Raw genomic sequence first — 9394 nt, forward strand, 5'->3', positions numbered from 1 at the left:
GACCTGAGAGATAGAAACATGAGATTTATCAATAAAATGGTTTTAAAAATAACTTTTACATTTTCAACTCAATGGAGTTTTGTTTTTAATTTTGTTCCTCTTTGATTTTCAAAATTTCTATTTTTCTATTTATTTGTGAGTTTTAAATTTGTCGATTTTTAAAGGGTTTGTTTGTTACTTGTATTCATTGATATCTTCTTTCTGTCTTTTGTAATAAAATTGTTTAGACAGAACATTTTCCAACAATGCCTCTGGCCATATTCCAAAAGTTTTGATAGATAGTCTCAGTGTTATTTTTTGTTTTTGTTTTTACCTCTTTGATTTTTCTCTCTGATCCACTTATTCTTTAGTTCTTTATTACTTAGTCTCTAGGTCAAAATTCTTTCTTCAAATTCCCCTTTTGGCTTATAATTATTGTTGTGTTGCTGTCTTAAAAGGATATTTTTAACATCTACTTTTCTGCATTTGATTATGAATTACTTATGCTCTAACACATGGTCAAAATTTTGAAAGGTTTCATGAAAAGACAATTCACATTCAGTCATTGCCAGAGAGCTACAATATCTGAATTTTCTAAAATTCTATTGAGGGCTCTTAATGTCTTTTACATACATATGTTTCGGTTAGATTTACATAGGTCTAAAAGGATACATTTTTGTGTCCCCAGTGATGTCTTACTATCTATTTCTCCTTGTAGTTTGATTAACTTTTCCTTTAAGTACCTAGATGTTTTACCAATAATTGAATATAATTCAATTAGCATTGATATTGTTTTCTTAGTATCTAGAATGCCTTTAACCATAAGGATATTTTTTAATTTGTTTGTTTCTTTGCTATGCTTTTTCTGAGATAATAACTGATGGTTTCCTTTTCCCTCAGCTGAGGCATCATAGATTCAATTCCAACCTCTCATTTTAACTCTTGGAACTCTATTTTTAAAGTATGTTTTTTTGTAAATGATATATTGGGCTTTGCTTTCTGATCCAGTCTGCTACCCTTCTCCATTTCGTGGGTGAGTTCCTCCCACTCATATTAACAATTATGGTGGCTGTGTTTATCTACACCCCCTAAACCCATCACATTCTATTATAGTTTTTCCTCTCTTTGTACACTCTGTGTCCCCACCCTTTCTTTATAAGGAAAAATGGTAGAGAAAGAAAAGAAAAGGACTGAAATAAATACTAGTAGTCTATAGTTGGAATGGTCAAAAAAGTCTACTCCTATTCTTTTTTCCTACCCTTCTTCACCCTGAACAGCCCTAAATCACCCCCACACAGCCCTTAGTCCTATCTCTTCTTTATCTCCTTTTAATCCTCCTACATAATCAGTTCTTTATAGCTAAAGGCTGTTTTGCTTGTGACTATTTCGGTCACAGTGATCCTCCCCTCTGGGAAGCTTTCCTGGAGTCTGCCCTCTTCTAGTGCCATATGTGTTGTCCCTGGAGCTGGATCCCTTCTGGTGACACATTTGCCTTACCTCTTTCCAGTTGCATCCCTCAATAAAAGACACACGTAACCAGAGGCTTCTCTTTGGTTCCCATGTACCACCTACTCATCCCCCATGACAAGGGACTGTGTCAAAGAGGACAGGACACAGTCGCAAGAGCTGCCCACTGAATAGACTTTATATAGAGAGACAACTGTTCTTATTCTCTTCGTCCTTTCATCTGAATATGCAGCTCGGGACTCAGATAATTTTCTCTTGGACTTCCCGTGGTGGGGGAGAGTGTCCTCCTCCCTCCTTCCCCAACAGCTGTGACAGCTGCTTGCCCACGGCAGAGAAAGCATGTGCTCTCTGACTGACCTGTGTTTCTTTCCTCAATCCTGAAATGAACACTTAAAGCCTTGGCAGCTACTCCATGGACTCATGAAGTTTAGAGTCATTGGAAGTTCTAGGACCTAGACTCTAGGTGATTGAGAGCAGGAAGTGCTCCCTCTTGCTACTGCAATGTATCTCTGAAGAAAAGATGGCCCCAGATAGATGAATGAGCCCAAGTCATGCCCTGGATGGACAGAAGATAGAGATCTTGAGGAAGGTGTTCAGAGACAGCAGAGTCAAGGAGGAGGGTAAATGGTTGTTCACAAATAGTTTGTGTTTTTCTGTAGCATCCTCCTGGGAGAGTATACCGAGAGTTATTGGTTACAGTTCAGTTTTAGGTCTAAGTCAGGCATTCTTGTGAGTTATCTGTGTTTTAGCATTTCTTTTGTGATGTAAGAAATGAATAGCTGCCCTATACCTGATCTCCCTCATACATTGAGTATCTTTCTAGAAGACATCTTAGATATAAACTATGCCTAAGCTTTAAGTGATATTCCCTGGGGATGCAGAGGGAGGACATACAGGGTCAGAGATTTTAAAAAGTCTAATCCCTTTCTATAAGTGTCAAGTTCCTTCAGGACTGAATTTAGTCCCTGTGAGCCCTGAGCTGGGGTCTGTCTCTCAGTTGGAGAGAATGCTCCCAATTTCTTTAGACATTTTCAATACTTTAGTCTCTTTGTGACTCAGTTCCTCGTTTACTTTACTATTTCTTTCTTCTTTCTCCTCATACTTTCCTTGACAAGGTCAGGTAATAATGAGACCCTGGCTCCCTTCTTCCAAAAACACATTTGTATAATCTTCTGTCATGTTCCAATTACAAACTTAGATCTGATCTTCCCTCCTTCACCCTCATTCCTTCTTTTCTCTCCTAAGACAAGAACAAAATGAAACAAAAACCCATCAAAACCCTGAGTTTCTCTCTCTTTGCTTCTCTGTGACCCTTGAAAATGGTGGGGTTTTGAAGGGCCAATAGTCTCTTCTCTTTCAACTAGGATGTAAACACTGGATCATCATTTAGCCCTGTCAGACTTGTATACTCTGCTGCGATTTTCTCTTACCTGTGTTTGTGTTCCAAAAATTTTGTCCAGCACTGTTATTTTCAACAGGAATGACTGGAAATCAAAAAATTCATTTTTTCCATGTGAGATTATGCCCAAACCTGAAAGCTATTATTCTCACCATTTTATGATGATGCTGATGCTGGGGGTGATAAATTTAATGAAAACATAAACATTTCAATATAAAAAAAAAGGCAAAAATGAAGATAGTGTTATAGAACTATGGATAGGCCAATGTAAGACTAGTGTTTATGAGCATGCTTTGTGTGCTCAACTTGATGCACCACTGCCCTCCACCCCCCAGGAGAATTTTAAAGAATGTATGGATATTCTGTGACCATTCTTGGTCTACTTACCACTGGGAAAGGAAAAGCTTTGAAACTGATTTCTGAGCTGGACCTTAGCATGTATAGAAATAGCCCTAGTGACTAAACCTGGTTCTTTCTCCAACCTGGCTGTGTGAGTGAGGAGGCAAGTACTGTAATCCTCAGGGTGATAGAAGGGCCTGAGTGAAGATGCATTGGAGATAGAAAGAACTAGACCCTGAGACTCTGTGTTCTGAAAAGTCAGGAAAGCCCCACCAAGTCCATACTAGAGTTTACAAATAGCCAATCCCAGTGAGGAAAGGAAAGGGGAAGGGAACAAGGATTTATTAAGCACCTACTATGTGCCACACAGTGTGCTAAGTGCTTTACTGTTATTATCTCACTTGAGAGGTAGGTACTATTATTATTCCCATTTTACAGATGAGGAAACTGAGGCTATTCAGTGACTTGCCCAGAATCACAAAATGTTCCAATAAAATTGAGATAAAAAAAGAGTAGCAAAAACATCCTATTTGCTTCCCGTCCCTTTCTCAATTCTGTCTCTTTCACAAGTTTTGTTAAATTCTGTTGCTACTGCTGTGTCAAAGTTGCTGTTAATTTACATGGTTGTATTACATAATATGTCTATGGTGATGTCCTCTGGATGATCTTGCTTCCTAATGGCATTCTGCAGATTCCAAAAGGCCTGGGAATCTGAACAGAGCCTCCTAAGTGTGATCTATGATCCCTCAAAGGCTTTGAGAGGAAGTGTGGCCTATCAGATGGAGAGCTGGTCTTGGAGTCAAGAAGACTTGGATTCAAATTCTGCCCCAGATGTATACTGGCTCTGAACTTTGTGGTTCTCAGCTCCCTCAGAATTCTGCCATTCCCTGTTCTAAGGTCTCTCCCAGCTCTGTCATTCTTTGTTCTAAGACCCAGTTATCCCAATCTATATCTGGCCACTGGACCCACATGGCTCAGGAGGAGAAAGTGAGGCTGGTGACTTTGCACAGCCCTCCCTCACTCAATTCCAATTCATTTGCAAGTCATGGCATCATCTTCCTGATGTCATGGTCCTCTTTGTGAAAAAAAGGACAAAAACCACACTCCCAGCTCTGACATTTCCCTCTTTTTTTTTTTTTAGGTAATCAAGGATTAAATGACTTGCCCAGGGTCACACAGCTAGTAAGTATCTGACGCAGGTTTTGAACACTCAGGTCCTACTGACTCCAGAGCTAGTGCTCTATCCACTGCACCACCTAGCTTTCCCTTGTCATTCCTTCTTCTAAAGTCCCTCCTAGCCCTACCTATATTGTAGACATTCAGTAACTGCTTGTTAAATGAATGAACAAATGCTGTAGATCTCAACCTTCTTTGCCTCTGGGCCCGAGGTCCTAAGCTCTTCAAGGGAAGGTTCATCAAACTCATTTTTCCCTCTTTTGTTCTCAAAGAGGACCATGATATAGGAAGGTGAAGTTGAGACTTGCAAATGAACTGGATTTAAGTGAGGGAGCACTGTGCAAAGTCACTAGCCTCACTCACTCTTCTGGTACTATTTGGGTCCAGTGGCAAGACAGAGATCAGACTATTAGAGATGGCCCCTGATGCAGTGGGAGATGTTGGCCTTGTTAAGCTAAGGTTTTTCCCAGGTCTCAGTTTGACTAAGACAATACTCATTTAGTGATTCAGCTAGGTAAGAAATGAGACAAAGAATGACCAATTTTCCTGAGTCAAACAAATAAACAAAAAACCAAACTCAAAGTCAATCTGAGAGGAGAAGACCCTCAGGATTCTTGGCCAAAACGGAAACAATTACTATTTACAATCACTCTGAGCCATCAGATCCTAAAGAGTGACCACATGAGGCTTGGGCCAGGACCTATTACTGGCCAATCAGTAGAACCAGGGTGATTTGGGTTTAAGGCATGCTCCTTAAAAAAGAAGTCTAGCCCATAAATCCCATGCTATCTTTTGAGGCTTCAGTGATCAATATTTATATTCCTTTGGGCAAAGGCGGAGGAGGTGTTGCTCTTTGTCCTTCATTCTTGAAGAGTTCCATGATGTTTGGGAGGTGATGTCATGACATGCAAGAGAATTGGATTTAAGTGAGAGAGGACTGTGCAAAGTCACCAGCCTCACTTTCTCCTCTGGAGCCATCTGGGTACAGTGGCCAGATATGGATCAGGATGACTGGAGATGGCCCAAGTTAGAAGGTCCTGGAAGCTAATAGTCCACATAGGACTTTCTAGTATCCTATAAGTGAGGGCAACTTCTATTTTGCACAGCACTGGCACACAGTAGGCACATGACACATGCTTATTGATGAATTGGGGTGTTGGCAGTCATCTGATAGTTCTAAACTGGAGCCAAAGAGCAAGGTTATGTGAAGAGACAGTTACAAAAAACATAGACAAATACAAAAGAAGCTATACCAAAGAAGGCATGAGAATGACCAGGTGTGCTTTCAGACAGTGCGTTATGTTTGTGTTCCTACTAGAGTCAAGTAACAGCACCTGTGTAATAGCCATGCATATGTGCACAAAGCAGGGGATGATCTCCATCTCAGAGAAGAAAGGGGAAAGCATGAAAAATTGCCCTCGGTTCACTAAGTTATTGAGAAGGGGGCATTTTTTGGTGGAATAAATTAGAGAAGAACCAAGAGAAAAAAGAGAATCCAGAGACACAAAGAAGACTAAACCATACCAGGAAACTGGGGGGAGGGATGAGGGGTGGAACGTTGTGATGTAAAAGGACCTTTGGCCCTACATAAAAAGTATCAAGCTCTTTCTATACATGCACACCAAGACCTCACCCCCCCACAACACACCCCAGGAGCAAACAACTTGCTAAGCTCCAAGGAATGATGATGGTCCTTGTTATAGGAAGATTAGATAAATGGTGGTTGGCAGTTCCCTGCCGAGGCATGCCAAGGTCATACATTCATGCCTGACACAAACAGTTGAGAAGAATGCTATTTCTTCAGTGCAGGTAGCCAAGCCAGAAAGAACTGTCTGAAATTTATCAAGTCTGATAAGCCCTACCCAGTTTCATTAATTCATGTTGGGGCAAATGCTGCCATTTAAAGGAATCTGGAAAACTTTGGTTGGAAAGATAGGCAAGAAAATGAAGACTCTGGGACCGCAGGTGGTGTCTGTATCTCAGATGCTAACTGAAATTAGAGGATTCAAAAGAGAAAAATGAATTTAAGAAATGAACAACTGATTAAGAAGATAGGGAGATTTGGAATTTTGCATTTCTGGTCCACAGTTAAAGATATAGGAATGACAGGCTCTTGACCAAGGAAGGAGTAGATTTAACAAGGAAAATGAAAATATGTTTGCCTAGAGATGAGAATCAGGTCAGGAAAGTTTTCAACTTAAAATAGAAAATTTGGGAGAAAATTGTCCACATTTATCTGCCCAAGCCAGATATCACAGAAAATAGCAGGCATGATATAGGAGGAAAACCATCAATGGAAAGGACCAGGAATTCTCAGGAGAAAATATCCAAAAGAAGAAGAAGAAGAAGAAGAAGAAGAAGAAGAAGAAGAAGAAGAAGAAGAAGAAGAAGAAGAAGAAGAAACAGGAATGAAAGCCATGAGTTCTGAAGTCTACGGGGAAAAGTGAAAAATATGGCATTTGTGAGGTTGAGCTAAGAAGTGTTAACCCATGGATGACAAGCATTTATGCCTTGACTCACAGTTAGACTGTGGGTTTAAGAGAGCACACTTTAGTCCAAAGGAGCTGTTAAAGAGGAGGGGAGGGAGGGAGAGAGAGAGAGAGAGAGAGAGAGAGAGAGAGAGAGAGAGAGAGAGAGAGAGAGAGAGAGAGAGAGAGAGAAGAGGGGGGACATAAAGGCAAAGAAAGTACTGGCTATGGAGAAATCCACAAATCAAAGGAAGATGCGACGGTGGAAGGCATTTGGGTGAGGAGGGAGACTCACAGGGTCATAGCCGAGGGCTGGAATGGCGTTGATCCAATGCCGTCCCTTTACAGAGGAGGAAACTGAGGCCAAAGGAAATAATTTATGCAAGCTCATAGATGTATTAAGCTCCAAATGCAATGTTTTTTCCACTGCACCATATACTGTAGCAGTCTTATGTTGGGAAACACGCTGGTTGTTGCTGAGCCATTTTCAGTCATATTTGCCTTTTGGTAAGGCCATTTTGGGGTTTTCTTGGCAGAGTTATTGGAGAGGCTTGCATTTTCTTCTCTAGTTCATTTTGCTGATGAGGAAACTGAGGCAAACAGGGTCACACAGCTAGGAGGTGTCTGAGGTCAGATTTGAACTCAGGAAGATGAGTTTTCCTGACTCCAGGCCAGGCATGCTATCCACTGAGCTAATCTTGGACTTGCAGTTTCCACAGACCTAGATATGAATCCCATCTCTGGAACTTACCAGTGATCCTTGGTTCTCTTTTCAACAATCACATAAAAGGCTGATTTATGATCATTTGAAATGGAAAGTAGCGACTGATAAGACTCAACATTGATTGGTTTGGCAAAATCAGATCACAGGAGACCAATCTTATTTCCTTTTTGACAGTATCACTAGAATGGTAGATCAAAGGAGTGTGTGTGTGTGTGTGTGTGTGTGTGTGTGTGTGTATGTAAAGAATACCTGCATCTTCGTAAGGTATTTGATGAAGTCTTTCAGAATATCCAGAAAGATATGGGAAGGTGATAGCAGAGTTAGGTAGATTTGGACCTGACTGAATGACAGCACCCTGACCATAGTGCTGAATGTCTTGATATAAACCAGGAGGGATGGATGGATATCCACACTGAAGTGCCCCTAGTACCTGCTCCTTCTCATCACCCTTTTTCACCCTTCTCATCAGTGACTTGGATGAAGGCATAGATGATGTGCTTCCCACATTTGCCGATGGCTAAGAGCTGGGAGAGATCGCCGAACCAAGATCAATGGAAGTTCCAATTGGACAGAAATGATGACCGCATCTAGTAAGAGTAAATGTAATGGAGGTAAATGTAAAGTTCTACCTGTGGGTCCAAGAAATCAACTGCACATGCAAAGAATGTGAGAGACGTGGCCAGAAAGCAGTTCATGGGGAAAAATTCCATCACAATTAACAACTGCAGATCTGTATTGCTTGATACATCTATGAGCTTACATAAATTATTTCCCTGGGCCTCAGCTTCCTCCTTCTAAGTGTCAGGCACTGAGGATACAAATGCAATGAATGAAACAATAATGATTCAGTATGGATCCAGAGTGAATTACCTCTTGGGGGCCAACTCAAAAAGCCCATTATTGACTATGCTAACCAAAGGAAAGAGCCCAGCACGAGAGTTCTTCTCCAGAGTTTTATGTGTGGCTCTGAGAGCACCACATTTTATGAAGGATGTCAAAAAGCTGGAGAAAAGAGCAGCCGTCACAGGGAAAGGACTTCAAACCAGTCCAAAGAAAGATTAGTTTCAGGGTTAAGGACATAGGAGAGAACAACAGTTAGGAGGAATGTCATCTGTATTTTCAAATATATGAAAGACAGTCAATAAACATTTATTAAGCACCTACTGTGTGCTGGGTACAGTCAGTTTTCTGGTCCCAGATGAGAAGATGATTGTCCATCATTAGAAGCAATGGATGGAAGCTTATAAGAAGAATATTTCAGGTCAAAACAAAGAAAAGTGTCTCCAGTATCAGAGCTGTCCAAAAATGGAATAGGCTAGCTTGGCAGAGAGTGAGTTCTCCATCACTAGAGGACTCCAAGAGGAAGCTCATTGGGTATGTTGTAGGGAATGTGTACTTCAGGTCTGGGTGGGCCCAGAAGTTCCTTCCAGTTCTGACACTGTGGAGTCCTAGAGGGTGGTAATGGGGAATTAAATGACCAGGGGCTTCCTCAGTTTGGAAAAAAAAGATGGGACAAGGAAGTTGACGCAAAAGGTAGGCCTTTCTTCCTGCTAACTGACCCTCCAGTTAGGCTGAAGGCAGAGCCACTGCTGGCCCAGCTTCACTAGCCTTTCTGGCTCAGGCATTATCCCTGGCCAGCCCAAAGGAAGTGAGGGAAGGAGCCCTGACTGCAGAGTGCAGCCTTGCTCTTAGGGCTAGAACACAGTCCATGCTTGCCTCATTCTGACCACAAGATGGCACTCAAAGCCCACTTAAGCTGGCAAGTCTGGGACCAGGTCCTTGAAGTTTGTTTGGGTGTGTGGGTGAGTAGGACTTACTTAACCTCATGGAGGTGCTGAGGGA

This window comes from Notamacropus eugenii, chromosome 3 (genome assembly GCF_028372415.1).
Source record: "Notamacropus eugenii isolate mMacEug1 chromosome 3, mMacEug1.pri_v2, whole genome shotgun sequence".
In the NCBI taxonomy this organism is placed as follows: domain Eukaryota; kingdom Metazoa; phylum Chordata; class Mammalia; order Diprotodontia; family Macropodidae; genus Notamacropus; species Notamacropus eugenii.